Genomic DNA, 20,716 nt, shown 5'->3' with positions numbered 1-20,716 from the left:
TTCGAACACCCTTTTTATTATTTTTTTATTATTATTATTTTATTTTTAAAACTAAAAACAAGTTAAAAATCTTTTTGGAGATGCACTTCTAGAATTCCAAAATATATTCAGGACATAGAATATGACAATCAAATGAAATAAGTCATACAAGATCAATCAAATCATCAAAAGCATATTATAATCAATTCGAATGCATCACTCAAAATTACATTAATCTTGATTGATCATAACGATATGCATATGCAAGATGAGCATAGATAACATGAACCAATCTTCTTAAACAAACTTTACTATATAAACAATGATGCAACACAGTAGTCAAACCGACTTAGTATTGAAATTTTTCACTTTTCGACTTATTCTCCATAAAATAACAGGAATTTTTCCTATATTTTTTCTTTTTGAAACATATATGTGCAATGATGGCTTTCACACATGAGTAGGTAACCCTTTTCTTGTAGTACAAATCAAATAATGTGCAAGAAGAAATTCATATATATCATTTTTTTTTGTTAATTTGCAAATAATGTACTGAGTCAAACTGGACTCGAAACAAGACGGCTTTCACACTAACTCATTGTAGCTCTTTTCATTGATCTTTTATAAAAATATTTGATAACTAAGCATGAGGTCAAACTGTGCAAATCAAAGTTAATAGAGAGCTATTTAAAAAAATATTCATGATATCATGCTCACACAAGAATACACATACGTTATGAGTGCATTAAAAATTTATTATTATAGAAGTCGAGGGAGTGACAAAATCAAAATTGAAACAATATACTACAAGATGACAAAATTGACTATAATAACTCATAATCAAAAGAAAAATCATATTTTTAGGTCAAGAGTATATTATTGAATCTAGGAGTGCATCAATTTTTTTTTATGACAAAAACTCTCGACAAATCTGAAATTAAAACCAAAGAAAATTTCAGAGTAAAAGAAAACCTAAAAAAAATGAAACGAAAGAAACTCGCAAACTAAAAAAAAACTTAAATCCCAATAAAATCAGTCCAAAGCACAAATCCCTAAAGAAGTACAAAAATACTCAAATCTCTATAAATCCAAAGGTTTTGTAAACAAATCACCCAACTGTTTCTCCGTCTCAACATGTTCTAGTGCTATTGTTTTGTCTTCAACTAACTCGCGTATAAAATGATGTCGGATATCAATATGTTTTGTACGCGAGTGTTGAACAGGATTTTTCGATATATTAATACCACTCATGTTGTCACAATAAAGCACCATAATATCTTGTTCAATGCCATAATCCTTGACCATCTGTTTCATCCATAGTAACTGAGAACAACAACTCCCTACTGCAATGTACTCAGCCTCCGCAGTAGATAAAGATATCGAGTTTTGTTTCTTGCTGTGCCAAGCAACCAGATTGTTTCCAACATAAAAACATCCACCTGAAGTACTTTTTCTATCATCACATGAACCTGCCCAATCAGAATCCGTGTATCCTGATATGATAGCGCCCAAGCCATAAGTAAACCAGATACCTAAATCAACTGTGCCACTGACATATTTTATGATACGTTTCACAGCAAACAAATGTGACTCCTTAGGTTCAGACTGAAACCTAGCACACACACCGACACTAAATGCAATGTCAGGTCTACTAGCAATTAAGTACAAAAGGCTACCAATCATGCTCCTATACACTATCTGATCAACACTTTTTCCTGACATGTCCTTACCTAGTTTGGTAGTTGTACTCATAGGAGTTCTAGCATGTTTTGCATTTTCTAAACCAAATTTAGTCACAAAATCCTTAGCATACTTGGTTTGAGCGATAAAAATCCCTCCCTCCAATTGAGTAATTTGAAGCCCTAAAAAGAACTTCAACTCACCCATCATGCTCATCTCAAAATGACTGTGCATGAGATCTGCAAACTCCTTAGCTAATAATTGACTCGTCGCCCCGAAAACAATGTCATCCACATATATTTGTGCCACAACTAAACTCTTGTTTTCACGTCTACTGAACAATGTCTTGTCCACTCCCCCTCGAGTGAACCCCGCATCCACTAAAAAGATGGTCAACTTCTCATACCAAGCTCTTGGAGCTTGTTTTAGCCCGTAAAGAGCCTTTTTCAATTTAAAAACATGAGAAGGAAATTTTTGATCTTCGAAACCCTTAGGTTGTTCCACATAAACATCTTCATTCAGGATACCATTCAAGAAAGCACTTTTAACATCCATTTGAAACAATTTAAATTTTAAATGACAAGCAGTATACGAATAGACTCTAATCTAGCAATAGGAGCAAATGTCTCATCAAAATCTATACCCTCAACCTGAGTGTATCCCTATGCTACTAGTCTGGCTTTATTTCGAACTATTGCCATGTTCATCACTTTTATTCTTGTAAATCCATTTTGTTCCAATGACGTTCACATTCTTAGGTCTAGGAACTAAATACCAAACATTATTCCTAGAAAATTGCTCTAATTCCTCATGCATAGCATTAACCCAAGAATCGTCTAACAATGCTTCCTTCACATTTTTAGGTTCAAAAGAAGATGTATAACAAGTAAATGATACCTCACTTTGGATTTGTCGTCTTGTCTTAATTGGTTCATTCACATCTCCGATCACTTGTGACAGTGGATGATTTGATTTCACTCTAGCAGATGGTTCCGGTACGTTGCAGTCATTTTTGTTTATTTCAACTTTGTTCTCGTCCTGATTCTCAATTTCCAGATCAAGCTCATTTCCTATTTCTTCGTAATATGTATCTGCAGAAATAGAAATAGAAGTAGCTTTAGTTAAGTCAGTCGAGGATTCATCTATCATAACATTAGCAGATTCCATAACAGTAGAAGTGTCAAGATTAAATACTCTGTAGGCTCTACTATTATTCGAGTACCCCAAGAAGATGCCTTTGCTACTTCTAGTGTCAAATTTTGTCAAATATTCTCGATCACGCAAGATATAACATTTACTACCAAAAACTCGAAAATATTTAACACTAGGTTTCTTACCTTTCCAGATTTCATAAGCTGTCATATTTGTACCTGGTCTTAGATAAACACGATTTATCACATGTACCGCTGTATTGACCGCCTCTGCCCAAAACCTTTGAGTAACCTTTTTAGCGTGAAGCATAACCCTAGCCATTTCCTACACAACTCAATTTTTTCTTTCAACAATCCCATTCTGTTGTGGAGTTATAGTAGCTGAAAACTCATGTTGAATACCAAGAGAATCGCAAAATATAGAAAAAAATTTATTTTCAAATTCTCTACCATGATCAGAACGAATCCTAACTAGGGTTGTAGATTTTTCATTCTGTAATTTTAAGCATAGTGATTTAAAAACATCAAAGGTTTCAGACTTCTCACGTAGAAAGGCAACCCAGGTATATCTGGAGTAATCATCGACCATTAAGAATATATAGCGTTTACCTCAAAGACTTTCCGTTTTTGTTGGACCCATCAAGTCCTTGTGAACTAATTGTAGCACACGGTCAGTAGTAGCTGCATTTACCTTCTTGTGTGAGATACGAATTTGTTTTCCAATTTGACACGAACCGCACACTCTTTTTGACATTTCTTTCATCTTAGGTATTCCTCTTACCACTTCATGTTTGGACAGAGTAAATAATTCCTTGTGATTCACATATCCAAGACGTTGATGCCAAAGATCTGCAATGTCGAAAGAGGCACTGTTACATTTCAGTTTATGTGAACTTTCAACGACATAGCAATTATCAAATATTCTAGATCCATAGCATATAACATTACCATCATAATCTAGAATAGTACAATCATTTTTGGAGAATTTTACCTCAAAATCTTCATCACAAAATTGACTGATGCTCGGTAGATTTGCTTTCAAGCCCTTAACATAAAGAACATTTTCGAGACTAGGAATCCCTGGAGTACTTACCTTTCCTTTACCTATTACCTTTGATGAATTACCATCTCCAAATGTCACAACTCCCCCTTCATGTTTTTCAAGATTAGAAAATAACGACTTGTCACCCGACATATGTCTTGAACAGCCACTGTCTAAATACCACAAATCAGAATTTAAAGCTTTTAAGGCTGTATGCACAACATAACATTTCAAATCACTTTTCTTGACACATATGGCCTTTGTTTTCATCCCATAAATGAAAGCAGTTCTAAGTTTTTGCAAAAATTTGCAATGAGGTCGAATATGCCCTAGAATGCCGCAATGATAGCATGTCGGAACAAACCCTTTTCTTCTCACCTTTTGTCGAGGAGTGTGACTAAAGTTTACCTTTGGTGCCGTTAAAGATTCACCAGTTTGTAGATTCAACTTCAATTTTGAAGGATTCATCCAAGATTGCTTTAAAAATGCGATTGATGGCTTCAGGTATTTTTCCTTTTGTATACCTGCAGAAACAAAACCCGTTTTATTATTATTTGTGTTAGGTTTTTATTTGTTGGCAATTATGTACAAAATATTCTAAGTGTATTTTTTACATGTATATGAGCTTTACACAAGTCTAGAATGTGACACCCAACTCTAAACACGTGCATGACACGAGCCCACACGGCACGTGCATAGCACCTGACCATTTGGTTAGATACCAAATAATCAAAATAAACCTGTAGCAACATCATAATTTTATCCACAACCTCTAAATTAAGAATAACTCAAGTCTAACTGTCAATAGCATACAAGTAACTCTACATGGGCCCTACACAGGCCACAACACATCATCAAGAGCTTTTCACAACTATATATCCACAACAGTAGATTATACAGAATCATACAAGTACAATGTCACCTGCTAAAATATAAGACAAGGATACAGTTACACTTTGGAGGATGTCCACTAGTACATTGGATAAGATAACTCATCTAGCAGAACACATTAACCACCCTCTACTCCTCACTCACCGGCAAGACCTCTAAAGGAGTATCCTGCTCCTCTCGTTCACCTGGATTATTGGAAGAGAGAAAACAAGAGAGTCATGAGCAAAAGGCTCAGTGAATAGACCTTACCCCGAATCAGCGAAGCCAAACAGAGAGTAAATCAAGTACTAGAGAATATGAATCAGAAAGAGTATCATGTCATGAATGAGTAGATGAATGTGTCCTCAATAATATATAAATGAAAAGTAGATGACATGTCATACTGATAAAAATATACGATCCTCGACAATGAATAAATAAATCTCCATGTCATATAATCATCATAACTCTCTATCAAATATGACACATTATCAGCATGCCGACCATGACCATGTTATGATATCAAATGCAATCATATGTGATGTATATTGACCACTCGATAATCAGGTAATCAGATGATAATGAAATTATATGCATTTCTCAACATCTCAATCATCAATGTCATCTCTATATGTCATCATCATACTAGACCACTGTGCACAGTCAACACCCGGTACCCGGTCTCAACATCATGCCCGAAGGCTCCGAGCATACTCTGCCATCCGCAAGGAGTATCTCAAATATAACTATACCCTGCCATCCGCTAAGGGTATCAACATCCATCCAGACCGGGCACCCCACATAGTTGATAGAAGCCTCGTGAGGATAACTCGCCACATATGCCCTGGCGAACGGCATGTGTCCGATTGTCTGTGCGCACAGACTCAACTGACCTCGGACATGGGCCACGAGAAATCGCATATCAGCGACCATAATCATCACTCCAGGCACCCCTAACCCTGGCGCCTACTCGGGTATCCCCACGCTTTCTATCAACTATCCTATCAATCACATTTCATGCTTTCCTTCTAAATGACAGATCATATGCATACATCCAGTACGATAACAAGTCAATGCATAACAGGAATTTAGGTGGAATAGGAATCAAGAGAAAAATAATGCAACGTAGTCTCCAACTATATAGTCAACACATGCATACTCCTGCTAGTCTATCACATGCACACTCCTGCTAGAGATCATCCCGACATAAAACCAGAACAGCATAATCATCTCCAATCATCTCTATATATCACCAATGTATTCATATCCCAGATCAGCCTAATCAAATGCATGATAAAGTATGCTCGACTGAAATCATCTCTAAATAAAGTCATGTAATCATGCTGGAGGCCAAAACATGCATGTATATAATATATAATATAACCTAATTTGAGAAAGGGATCTAGGGGATAAGACTACTCACTCCACTACAAATACCAAACAACCACCCGTTCACGCTGCTACGATAACGATCACGCCTCGATAGCTAAGTCCACGGGATCTTGCACAGGGGGGTCGGGATCTGAAATTATTTATAACAAATATGTCAGTCTTTCTATTAATTAAAATTAACCCGACAAAAGGATAGTTTCATGTTGTAATTATGTACTCTTCATTTCTATATTTGTTTTTGTTATTTATTAATCATAATTATATTATTTAATAGTGTATTTAAAATATATTTTATCTGTCTATTATTCTCTTTGATAATTAAGAAAATAAGAATTTAATTACTACAAATAATTACATAAGAATATACGTATATAACCCTAATAATTACTATTACCTACTTAGGATTAAAATAATAATTTATATTGCAGGTATTTTACTAAACATGATATAATTAGAATGATATACTAACTATGATATGATTGTATTTAATTTGTACAACTTAAATACATTAAATTAACTAAGCTAAACTAATTGTGCACATATATATATATATAGTGCTGGGCTCAGCCCAGCACCATGCACAGCAAGGCGCTGGGCCGAGCCCAGCGCCTAGCGCTGCAAGGGTGCTGGGCCGAGCCCAGCGCCTGGCGCTGCAAGGGCGCTAGGCCGAGCCCAGCACCACTTGTAGGGTGCAGCCAGAGGAGAGAAGGGAAGAAGGAGGAGGAGGAGAGGAAGAAGAAAGAGAAGAAGAAGAAGAAGAAGAAGAAGAAGAAGAAGAAGAAAGAAAAAGGAAGAAGAGGGTTGGGCCATGGGGGAGGGGTGCGGCCGCTGGTGGCCACTCAGCGGCCGGCCTCTCGCCGACGGCTCAATCCTCCGGCGGTTCCGAGAGGAAGCCGACAAGGAGGAAAAGAGAAATAGAGAGAGAGAGGTGGAGAGAGAAAGGGAGAGAGAGAGAGAGAGAGAGGGAGGGAGGGAGGCTCACCGGAGCTAGGGGAGGTGGCGGCGGCAGTGGGTAAAGAGAGAGAGTGTTTGAGAGAGAGAGAAAGAGAGAAAGGTCAAAGAGAGCTCGAAAGAGAAAAAGAGAGAGAGAGGAAGAAAAGGGAGAGAGAGGCGGTGGGGAGGAAGGCTGCGGAGGCGGCGGCGGCGGGGGCCCACCGCGCCAGCTAGCTCGGCCAGGTTGGCCGGGCCAGCGCTTGGGGCGCGTGGCGCCCATCTCTGTTGCCACTGCATGGCACGACAGCTCGTGCCATGCAGTGCAGAAATCTTGATTGATTTTTTTTTTTTTTTTAACCTTGGGTTATTACATTTTCCTTCCCCCCTTATAAAAATTTCGACCTCGAAATTTACATACCTCTAAACAATTCTGGATATTTGGATCGTATCTCATCTTCACGTTCCCAAGAAGCCTCTTCTACTGCATGGTTCCTCCACAGGATTTTTACTAAGGGTATAACTTTTGTTCTTAGTACTTTATCTCTTCTAGCAAGGACCTTCACAGGCTGCTCTTCATATGATAAATTTTGCTGCAGCTGAACTGGTTCATAATGAATCACATGTGAAGGATCTGATATATATTTCCTTAGTACTGACACGTGGAATACATTATGAATTTGTGCTAAATCAGGGGGTAAAGCTACTCTATAAGCTACAGGCCCCACTCGTCCAAGAATCTCATAAGGTCCTATATACCTAGGACTTAACTTTCCTTTCTTTCCAAAGCGAAACACACCCTTCCAAGGTGAAACTCTTAAGAACACTTTTTCTCCAACCTGAAACTCCAAATCACGCCTCCTATTATCAGCATAACTTTTCTGTCTACTTTGTGCCACCTTCATATGATCTCTAATTATCTTTATCTTCTCAACTGTAGCTTGCACTAGTATTGAGTTTTCAACCTTCTTTTCTCCAACTTCTTCCCAATCGATTGGTGATCTGCATTTCCTGCCATATAATGCTTCATAGGGAGGCATACCAATACTAGCATGATAGCTGTTATTATAAGCAAACTCTATCAAGGGTAAGTATTTGTCCCAGCCCAAACCAAAATCAATTACACATGCTCTCAACATATCCTCTAATGATTGAATAGTACGCTCAGATTGACCATCTGTCTGAGGATGATAAGCTGTACTAAACTGTAGTTTTGTTCCAAAAGACTGATGAAACTGCTTCCAAAATCTAGACACAAAACGAGGATCTCTATCTGAAGTGATACTAACAGGAATTCCATGATGAGCAAAAATTTCATCTCTAAACAAGATAGCTAACTTTTCCATTGAATCCGTAGTACTAACAGGTAAAAAATGTGCTGATTTGGTTAATCTATCAATAATCACCCAAATTGCATTCTTCCCTTTCTGTGTCTTTGGTAATCCTGTCACAAAATCCATATTAATATGTTCCCATTTCCATTCAGGAATCTGCAAAGGTTGTAATACGCCTGCAGGCCTTTGATGTTCAATCTTGACTTGCTGACAAGTCAAACACTTAGCCACAAATTCTCCAATATCTCTTTTCATTCCTTCCCACCAGAATTTCTTCTTCAACTCATGATACATTTTTGTTCCCCCGGGGTGCATAGCATAAGCAGAACTATGAGCTTCATTTAAAATTTCAGTTCTAAGTCCTTCACAATCAGGAACATATAGTCTGCCTCTAAAACGCAGTATCCCGGTAGAGTCTATAGAGAAATCTGGTTTATTGGAATTCTGTACTTGTTTCACAATTTGCATAGCCTTAATATCAGTCTTCTGAGATGTACTAATTCTATCTATCAATGTAGGTTTGACAGTAAATTGTGCAAGTAAACCAACTCCACCACCCATGGCCACAATTGGAACTTCTAGCCTTTGCAGATCCTTAAGTATCATAGTTTGTTGGGTAATTAAAAATGCTAGACCCCCAGCTGACTTCCTACTTAAGGCATCTGCAACAACATTTGCTTTACCAAGATGATAATTTATGGTACAATCATAATCCTTCACTAATTCCAACCATCTCCTTTGCCGCAAATTAAGTTCTTTCTGAGTAAACAAATATTTAAGACTTTTATGATCTGTAAAAATTTCACATTTTTCTCCATATAGATAGTGTCGCCAAATCTTTAAAGCAAACACTACAGCAGCCAACTCCAAATCATGAGTAGGATAATTCTGTTCATAATCTTTTAACTGCCTAGATGCATAAGCCACTACATTACCATTCTGCATTAAAACACAACCTAATCCTTTACGTGAGGCATCACAATACACTTGAAATCCTATTCCACTGGAAGGAATAATCAGAATTGGTGCACGAGTCAATCTTCTTTTTAATTCTTGAAAACTATTTTCACACTCTTCATTCCACTCAAACCTTTGATTCTTCCGAGTCAACCTGGTAAGAGGCATAGCTATCTTTGCATATCCTTCTACAAACCTCCTATAATATCCAGCCAGACCAAGAAAACTACGCACTTCCGTGATATTAGTTGGTTGACTCCATTTCAACACGGCATCTATTTTGGACTGATCCACACTGATCCCTTCCTGTGATACTACATGTCCTAGGAAGACCACCTGATTTAGCCAGAACTCACATTTTGAAAATTTGGCAAATAATTTCTTTTCTCTCAAGATCTGGAGAATTAACCTCAAGTGATACTCATGTTCTTCCTCACTAGTTGAATATATTAGTATATCATCAATGAAAACTATTACAAACTGATCCAAATAAGGTTGGAAAACTCTATTCATCAGGTCCATGAAAACAGCTGGAGCATTTGTCAATCCAAATGGCATGACCAAAAACTCATAATGTCCATACCTAGTACGAAAGGCAGTTTTAGAAATATCTTCCTCACGGACTTTTAACTGATGGTAACCAGTCCTTAAGTCTATTTTAGAGAATACTCTAGCTCCCTTTAACTGATCAAACAAATCATCAATGCGAGGTAGAGGATATTTATTCTTTATTGTCACTTGATTCAGTTGTCTATAGTCTATACATAGCCTGAGTGTCCCATCCTTCTTCTTAACAAAAAGAACAGGCGCTCCCCAAGGTGAGACACTAGGTCTTATGAAGCCTTTCAGTAGTAGTTCTTCCAACTGTACCTTAAGTTCCTTCAATTCTATTGGTGCCATTCTATAGGGAGCTTTAGAAATAGGTGAAGTATCAGGAGCTAAATCAATTGAAAAGGTTACTTCTCTGTCCGGGGGTAATCCGGGGAGATCATCTGGAAAAACATCAGGAAACTCTCTAACAACTCGGACATCTTCTAATTTAATCTGTTTATCAATATCCCCTGACAGACTAGCTAATACACCTGTACATCCTTTCTTTAATAATCTGTAAGCTTCACATGCGGAGATTATCTCCATAGGGTTGCTAGATTTATCGCCCTTAATTCTATATTCTGTCCCATCAGCTAAGTTCATCACAATTTCCTTTCTATAACAATCAATGTTGGTATGATATGCAGCTAACCAATCCATCCCCAATATCACATCAAAATCTGTCAGCTCTAGAGGCAAAAGATCCACTTTGAACTCCCTATCCCCAAAGCTAATTGTGCAGGATTTATAAGCAGAATCAATAACAACTGTCTCCCCTACTGGTGTGGCAATCAACAGAATATCCTCTAAAGGTTCCATTAATATATCGGCATGGCAAGCAAAAGAATTTGAAATAAAGGAATGTGTGGCACCTGGATCAAATAAAACTCTTGCTGTATGAGAAAATAAATTCAGAGTACCTGTGGCCACATCATTGGATGCCAAAGCGTCGTGCTCCGTCATCGCGAAGATCCGGCCACCTCTAGACTTTCGCCCAAGCTGAGAGGAACCTGCTCCAACAACTCCTCTACCTCGGCCAGCTGTAGTAGAAACCCCAAGAGGTGCAGTTCTAGAAGATGCAGCAGCAGCAGACATTGGGGCGGTGGCAGCGTGTGGACAATCGCGACGGATATGACCAGGCTGTCCACACCCGAAGAATAAGAAAGGTTTGCGACACTCTCGAAGCTGATGGCCAAACTTGCCACATCCATAACAAGGCCGACTATGCCCTATTGATCCCCTAGCCATCCCACCTCCTCTACCACCGGATGATGGCCCAGTCACGCTAATCTGTGATACTGCTTGGCTGAGTCCCTCAGATCCTCGTGAATCAGATCGATTAATAGATGAACCAGCACTGTAACTCCCTTGATAAGGATGATAGGAAGGGCGATGCTGTGACTGCGAAGACGATAAGCTTTGGCTAGCAGAAAGAGCTCTAGAACTCCCGCCTCGCCCAGACTGTGTCCCAGATCTCCGAGCATCCATAGCCCTCTTTTCCTGAATCACCCCTTCGAGGGCCATAGCCCTCTCTACTGTATCAGCATAAGGAATGACGCCTGCTGCCTCCAAGCTCTGACGTATAGCATAATTTAGCCCATGTTTGAAACGTCGAGCTCTAGCTGCTTCAGTTGGAACTTGATGGGGCACAAAACGGGCTAAAGCATTAAATTTGGCCTCATATTCTGCCACCGTCATAGGACCCTGACGTAAATGCAGAAATTCTTCTTCCATCTTTTCTTTCCTCCAGGCCGGAAAATGCTTTTGATCAAAAGCATCAAGGAATAACTCCCAAGTGATGACTGCATCCCCTATCCTTGATTTTATCAGTCTCTCTGTGGCTTTCCACCATTGTTCCGCCTCACCTCTAAGCATAAAGGCGGCAAAGGCTACCTTCTGCTGATCATTACATCCTAGAGTATCCAACATTTTCTCTATATCCGATAACCATCCACTGGCCTCCAGTGGATCAACACCTCCACTGTAAATCGGGGGGTTCAACTGCATAAACTTATTCAAGGTGATGCCCGCTGTAGGAGGCGGCTCAGAACTCTCTGCTGATATGCCAGCTCCTCTACCTCGAAGGATTTCCTCAATAAGTCTTTCTTGACTGTCCAGGAGGCGCGAAATAGGATCACGCTCCTCTACAGATGGAGGAACTTCTGGGGTCTCAGTAGGGGCCTCAGCTGTGGAGGTCACCCTAGACTGTGAACCTCTGCGACGGGGTGGCATCTTTCTGTACAAATGATCAAATTCATCAACTGATTAGTGATCAAATAAAATTCTAAAATTTATCTCTTGCGTAACCCTAAGACCGCAATATTTTCCTAGACTCAAGGTGACAATGTACAAAAGCTCTTGATGATATGCCGTATACTTAACAAACCTGGCTCTGATACCACTCTAAAATGTGACACCCAACTCTAAACACGTGCATGACACGAGCCCACACGGCACGTGCATAGCACCTGACCATTTGGTTAGATACCAAATAATCAAAATAAACCTGTAGCAACATCATAATTTTATCCACAACCTCTAAATTAAGAATAACTCAAGTCTAACTGTCAACAGCATACAAGTAACTCTACATGGGCCCTACACAGGCCACAACACATCATCAAGAGCTTTTCACAACTATATATCCACAATAGTAGATTATACAGAATCATACAAGTACAATGTCACCTGCTAAAATATAAGACAAGGATACAGTTACACTTTGGAGGATGTCCACTAGTACATTGGATAAGATAACTCATCTAGTAGAACACATTAACCACCCTCTACTCCTCACTCACCGGCAAGACCTCTAAAGGAGTATCCTGCTCCTCTCGTTCACCTGGATTTTTGGAAGAGAGAAAACAAGAGAGTCATGAGCAAAAGGCTCAGTGAATAGACCTTACCCCGAATCAGCGAAGCCAAACAGAGAGTAAATCAAGTACTAGAGAATATGAATCAGAAAGAGTATCATGTCATGAATGAGTAGATGAATGTGTCCTCAATAATATATAAATGAAAAGTAGATTACATGTCATACTGATAAAAATATACGATCCTCGACAATGAATAAATAAATCTCCATGTCATATAATCATCATAACTCTCTATCAAATATGACACATTATCAGCATGCCGACCATGACCATGTTATGATATCAAATGCAATCATATGTGATGTATATTGACCACTCGATAATCAGGTAATCAGATGATAATGAAATTATATGCATTTCTCAACATCTCAATCATCAATGTCATCTCTATATGTCATCATCATACTAGACCACTGTGCACAGTCAACACCCGGTACCCGGTCTCAACATCATGCCCGAAGGCTCCGAGCATACTCTGCCATCCGCAAGGAGTATCTCAAATATAACTATACCCTGCCATCCGCTAAGGGTATCAACATCCATCCAGACCGGGCACCCCACATAGTTGATAGAAGCCTCGTGAGGATAACTCGCCACATATGCCCTGGCGAACGGCATGTGTCCGATTGTCTGTGCACACAGACTCAACTGACCTCGGACATGGGCCACGAGAAATCGCATATCAGCGACCATAATCATCACTCCAGGCACCCCTAACCCTGGCGCCTACTCGGGTATCCCCACGCTTTCTATCAACTATCCTATCAATCACATTTCATGCTTTCCTTCTAAATGACAGATCATATGCATACATCCAGTACGATAACAAGTCAATGCATAACAGGAATTTAGGTGGAATAGGAATCAAGAGAAAAATAATGCAACGTAGTCTCCAACTATATAGTCAACACATGCATACTCCTGCTAGTCTATCACATGCACACTCCTGCTAGAGATCATCCCGACATAAAACCAGAACAGCATAATCATCTCCAATCATCTCTATATATCACCAATGTATTCATATCCCAGATCAGCCTAATCAAATGCATGATAAAGTATGCTCGACTGAAATCATCTCTAAATAAAGTCATGTAATCATGCTGGAGGCCAAAACATGCATGTATATAATATATAATATAACCTAATTTGAGAAAGGGATCTAGGGGATAAGACTACTCACTCCACTACAAATACCAAACAACCACCCGTTCAAGCTGCTACGATAACGATCACGCCTCGATAGCTAAGTCCACGGGATCTTGCACAGGGGGGTCGGGATCTGAAATTATTTATAACAAATATGTCAGTCTTTCTATTAATTAAAATTAACCCGACAAAAGGATAGTTTCATGTTGTAATTATGTACTCTTCATTTCTATATTTGTTTTTGTTATTTATTAATCATAATTATATTATTTAATAGTGTATTTAAAATATATTTTATCTGTCTATTATTCTCTTTGATAATTAAGAAAATAAGAATTTAATTACTACAAATAATTACATAAGAATATACGTATATAACCCTAATAATTACTATTACCTACTTAGGATTAAAATAATAATTTATATTGCAAGTATTTTACTAAACATGATATAATTAGAATGATATACTAACTATGATATGATTGTATTTAATTTGTACAACTTAAATACATTAAATTAACTAAGCTAAACTAATTGTGCACATATATATATATATAGTGCTGGGCTCAGCCCAGCACCATGCACAGCAAGGCGCTGGGCCGAGCCCAGCGCCTGGCGCTGCAAGGGCGCTGGGCCGAGCCCAGCACCACTTGTAGGGTGCAGCCAGAGGAGAGAAGGGAAGAAGGAGGAGGAGGAGAGGAAGAAGAAAGAGAAGAAGAAGAAGAAGAAGAAGAAAGAAAAAGGAAGAAGAGGGTTGGGCCATGGGGGAGGGGTGCGGCCGCTGGTGGCCACTCAGCGGCCGGCCTCTCGCCGACGGCTCAATCCTCCGGCGGTTCCGAGAGGAAGCCGACAAGGAGGAAAAGAGAAATAGAGAGAGAGAGGTGGAGAGAGAAAGGGAGAGAGAGAGAGAGAGGGAGGGAGGGAGGCTCACCGGAGCTAGGGGAGGTGGCGGCGGCAGTGGGTAAAGAGAGAGAGAGTGTTTGAGAGAGAGAGAAAGAGAGAAAGGTCAAAGAGAGCTCGAAAGAGAAAAAGAGAGAGAGAGGAAGAAAAGGGAGAGAGAGGCGGTGGGGAGGAAGGCTGCGGAGGCGGCGGCCCACCGCGCCAGCTGGCTCGGCCAGGTTGGCCGGGCCAGCGCTTGGGGCGCGTGGCGCCCATCTCTGTTGCCACTGCATGGCACGACAGCTCGTGCCATGCAGTGCAGAAATCTTGATTGATTTTTTTTTTTTTTTAACCTTGGGTTATTACATAGAATATCTCTGGTCTGAAGAATTGCAAGGTTATTGGAGAAAAGCTGTTGAGTTCACACTGCGTTCACAAACGCGTTCGAATGCGGTGCGTTCACAAACGAGTTCGAACGCGAAATCTGCGTTCACACAAACAGAGAGCCGCGTTCACAAACGCGTTCGAACGCGGGCACTGCGTTCACACAGACAGAGAGCCGCGTTCACAAACGCGTTCGGACGCAACCTGAAGAATTCAAGCTGTCGCGTTCGAACGCACTCGAGCCCGTTCAAACGCACCAACAAAGTTTAAAAATATTGGACTTTCATGAGTACGGATAAGATTCGGATTTGGCTCTATCTTGAAGATCATGAGTACGGATAAGACTCGGATTTGGCTCTATCTTGAAGATTATGAGTACGGATAAGACTCGGATTTGTCTCTATCTTGAAGATCATATATAAGGATTGTGAAACCCTATCTCAAGGTGAGTTGAAGAAATATTATTGAAGGAGACTTCTTGAGGCTACATCGATTCTTCAACTAACAATGTTCCACTCATCTACAAGAATTTAATCTTTCGTCTTAAGGGTGATCTAGACGAAAAATCAATCTCGAGGACTACTGAGATTGGACTTCAATCACAAGAAGCAGTGAATCGTGGGTTCTAGCGATCAAGACTGAGAGAAACAAAGTCGTTTGGATCGACGGGGTGTTTTGTGAGTCAGTCTTGTAACTGCTACTATTATAGTGATTGGTTTTGATCCGAGTTTGGATCCGTGGTTTTTTTCCCGTTTTGGCGTTTTCCACGTTAAAATCTTGGCGTTCATCTCTGCTTTCGTTCTTAATATTTTTTCGGACTTTTACTTAAGCGAACGAGCGATATCATTGCCTAGTGTTTAGATACATACGTGTGTCTAGGGATTTATTTTTTCAATTTGAATTACTAGTATATCCAACACCACACCTGTCTTTTCCAGAGATCTGAGCTTGTAGAATCTCGTTCAGTTTGTTCTTCCTTTTTAGAAATGTAACTTCCTTATGCAATCGCTTTAGTTCAATTTCATTAGCCTTTATTTTATTTTTCGCATTGTCAAGTTATTCAGAAAGGTCTTTAACACATTCAAACTCCAATTTATACTTCTCCTCAAATTGAATTCTTTCTGGTTCGATTTCCTTGAGTCGTTGGAGTAGTCTAAGATTGCTTTTCTTGAGTTTAAACGACTCCAGGTACAAGTCATTATATGCCTTTTGAATTTCAGATTCATCTTCCTCAGCTGGTAGCATATCAAGATCATCTGTACTATCAGTATCATCAACAGAGTCAGTATTAAGCAGAGAAGAGGCAAAGGCTACAAAGTTTTCTTCGTCTTTTTCAGAATCATCATTTGATTCATCTGAATCATCCCAAGTAACTTTCATAGCTTTGCCCTTTCTCTTAAGACGATTAGGGCATTCTTGTGCGATGTGTCCAAAACCAGAACATTCAAAGCATTGAACTTTATTCTCAGAATTCTTATTTTTCTGTTTGACATTGTTGTTACTACCACCTGTATTCAAAGTCATAGTATTCTTCTTTTTCACAAAAGCTTTGCTTTTTTCAAACTTTTCAGAATTCAACTTGTTTGGCTTCCGAAAGAATTTATTGAACTTTTTGACAAACATAGCTAACATCTCAACATCTAAATCACTTTCATCTTCAGACTCCTCTAAATTTTGTTCAACAGTGGATAGAGCCATCCCTTTGGACTTCCTTGGTTTTGAAAGACTGGACTCAAATGTTTGTAGATTTCCTACCAATTGTTCAACTTTCATAGAGTCGATATCCTTACTTTCCTCAATAGCTGTAACTTTCGCCTGAAACCTTTCTGGAAGAGACCTAAGGATCTTACGGACAATTATGTTTTCAGGTATTTTCTCTCCTAGATTGAAACTGGAGTTGACTATATCACTCAGCTTTGCATAGAACTCATCAAATGTCTCATTCTCCTCCATACGTAGGATTTCAAAACTAGTAGTCAACCTCTGAAGTTTCGAAAGTTTTACAGCTACAGTTCCTTCATGAGTTATTTCTAAGATCGTCCAGGCTTCTTTTGCTATTTCACAAGTAGAAATTCTTCTAAATTCTTCCGAGAAAACACAACTAAAAATTGCATTTATTGCTTTGCTATTCCAGCCAACTTTTTCATAATCTGTCTTATCCCATGACTCAATCGGTTTCTCAACAAACTCATCATTCACCATGTACATTGGTGGACTCCAACCGTTCACAATGGCCATCCATACTCGCTCATCTATAGACTTCAAATAAGCTCTCATCCTAGCTTTCCAATATCCATAATTTGATCCATCTAAAATAGGAGGTCTAATAGATGAGGGTCCATCTCTATGAAAATCCATGCCTATTTGATCTCTCTCAAAGGGTGAGAGAACCTGCTTTGATACCAATTGAAAAAATCCCAGACACACGTATGTATCTAAACACTAGACAATAATATCGCTCGTTCGCTTAAGTAAAAGATCGAAGAAATATTAAGAACGAAAGTAGAGATGAACGCCAAGATTTTAACGTGGAAAAACCCAAAACGGGAAAAAAACCACGGATCCAAACTCGGATCAAAACCAATCACTATGATAGTAGCAGTTACAAGACTAACTCACAAAACAACCCGTCGATCCAAACGACTTTGTTCTCTCAGTCTTGATCGCTAGAACCGACGATTCACTACTTCTTGTGATTGAAGTCCAATCTCAGTAGCCCTCGAGATTGATCTTTCGTCTAGATAGCCCTTAAGACGAAAGATTAAGATTTGTAGATGCAAAGGACCTTGTTTGTTGAAGAACCGATGTAGCCTCCAAAAAGTCTCCTTGAATAATCTTCTTCAACTACCTAGAGTTAGGGTTTCACAATCCTTATATATGATCTTCAAGATAGAGCCAAATCCGAGTCTTATCCGTACTCACGAAAATCCAATAAATTACAAACTTCATAGGTGCGTTCGAACGCGGCCCGGGTGCGTTCGAACGGCCTGACTTAATCTCATGTGCGTTTGAACGGGCCCAAGAACGCTGCTCTCGGTCTATGTGAACGTAGTACCCGCGTTCGAACGCGTTTGTGAACGCGGCTCTCTGTCTGTGTGAACGCAGTGCCCGCGTTCGAACGTGCTTGTGAACACGGCTCTCTATCTGTGTGAACGCAGTACTCGTGTTCGAACGCGCTTGTGAACGCGGCTCTCTATCTGTGTGAACGCAGTGCCCGCGTTCGAACGCGCTTGTGAACGCGGTTCTCTGTCTGTGTGAATGCAGTTTTCGCGTTTGAATGCGTTTGTGAACGCGGTGTGAACACGACGGCTTTTCTCCAATGATCTTGCAATTCTTCACACCAGAGATATTCTAGACTTGTGAAAAGCTCATATACATGAAAAAATATACTTAGAATATTTTGTACATAATTGCCAACAAATAAAAACCTAACAAATATTTTTTCACAATTATATGGACTGATTTCTATAATAAATTTAGATCTTGAAGGAATTGTTCCGTAGTCGATCTTTTGGTACCGTAACCCATCAACCAGGAAAGAAAATTGTTGAACAAGGCAACTTGTATCAATCACAAGTACTTGTTTACATTAACAGTTTACTGTTTACTTATACAAAATAATATAAATTTTGTATTTTTCATAGCCTTCAATAAGGAGCCTAAGATTAGGGAGTACAATATTTTCAGCCTCAAGAATTGTTAAAAAAGGATGAGTACTTGTTTAACTTTAGCAAATTTTATTTGATACACTGAATTTTACTTTATATATAAAATTGAACACTTACAAGTATCCGCAAGCATTGAACATTAGCAAGTATCTGCAAGCATTATTAGAAAGGGGTATGCTCGTGGTAGGTGCTAATCCTAGAGTCATGATATTTTTGGGTACAGATTAGTGATGTTGGATGTATTTTGAATGATATATTTGATATATATTTTGGATAGTATTAATGTATTTTGGATGGTGCATAAAATAATTTAGATATACTTTGGATGGTGGATGATATATTTTGGATGTACTATTATATGTATTTTATTGGTACTTTGGATGTATGATATATATTTTAGATGTATGATAGATTGGCCATTATTGATAATTGTATGACATGTTTGGATTAAATATTAATGAATTGGTTTGGATTGAAGTTAATGAATTAGTGGTAATTCTAATAGTTTGGTTTGGATTGAATATTTAGCCTTGTTACCAATAATTTGAATAGTTTAGTTTGATTTCATTAGGGTGATTTATCTAAATAGTTTGATTTATATGAATAGTTTGGTTTGGATTAAAATGTTAGTAATTTGGATTGAATGTATTGTTTTGCCTTATTTGTTACCAATAATTTGATAGCTTTTATTATTTTTAAATGATGTAGCTTGATGGCTTGTATAGAAATGAGAATTACATATTGTAATACCAACATCATATTACACATTTGATACATATTACAGTAACAACATCATAGTCCAGTACTAATATTATATTACACATTTGACATATTACAAGATGAGAATTTGCTTGACAAATTGCATACCCAAAAAGTAAAAGCTACTACAAATAAGAAAATGATAAATATTATCCTTTCCTTTCTTTGGTAATGAGCAATCTTCAAAGATAATTTGTGATTATCTTCATCGAATCTCCTCAATTGATTTTGTAATTCATTGTTCTTCATTTGTATCTTTTTCTACCTTAATTAGCATGTTTTCTTCTCTCTTTTGTAGTTTGCAAATTCTTTTCATTTTGGACAAATAGGGGATCAATCCAACAAAAGAATTCATAACTTGATCTCTGCATATATTTAAAATTTAGGTGAAAACTTAACCTAAAAATCAAATTATAGAACTGAAATTAAACTTGAAATTAGTACATCCAAGGAATCTCTTACTAGGATTATTCTCCGTAAAACTCGTTCAAAGTGCAGCTATCATTCCACAATGGCATACCACTTCGATTGACGGGTGAGACCTTGTTTGACTATCAATGCTATCAGCTAGAGAGCTTAAAGATGTCATGAAGGTAAGAAATTGATGATACCAATAGGGAGAGAAGCTTGACGATGTAGAGGGTGGAGGTAGGAGATTGGAGCTTGAAGAATGAAAAGAAAAACTTTTTAATAGATGTGGGAGGTGGAAGGTTGGAAAGATTGGAGAAGGGGATGGGATGCACCACTTTGGAAGAAAAATGATGGGAATTGGGCTCAGCTAATATTAGAGAAGAAGAGAGAGTTTTAATTAGCTATCTAAGGGTATTTTGGTTATTATAAAAGACTATTTTAAGTTTTCAAATGCATATAATGGTATTATAGTACGTGACTAGATATTTCTTTGTGGTTACCAAAAAAATTTAGAGGGTCATTATAGATATAGATGATATTTCATGGGTGAAAAAAAAATTATTCCTATTTTTTATCAGACATCTCATAACATTTTATAACTTTTATATGATCGCAAAATCTAGACAAGTTATGCAAATAAAATTTTATTTTGTAACATAATTTG

The sequence above is a fragment of the Typha angustifolia genome, chromosome 15 (genome assembly GCF_048772165.1).
Source record: "Typha angustifolia cultivar Huaian chromosome 15, ASM4877216v1, whole genome shotgun sequence".
Taxonomy (NCBI): domain Eukaryota; kingdom Viridiplantae; phylum Streptophyta; class Magnoliopsida; order Poales; family Typhaceae; genus Typha; species Typha angustifolia.
The sequence above is the reverse complement of the archived record's forward strand: the minus strand, read 5'-3'. Positions refer to the sequence as shown.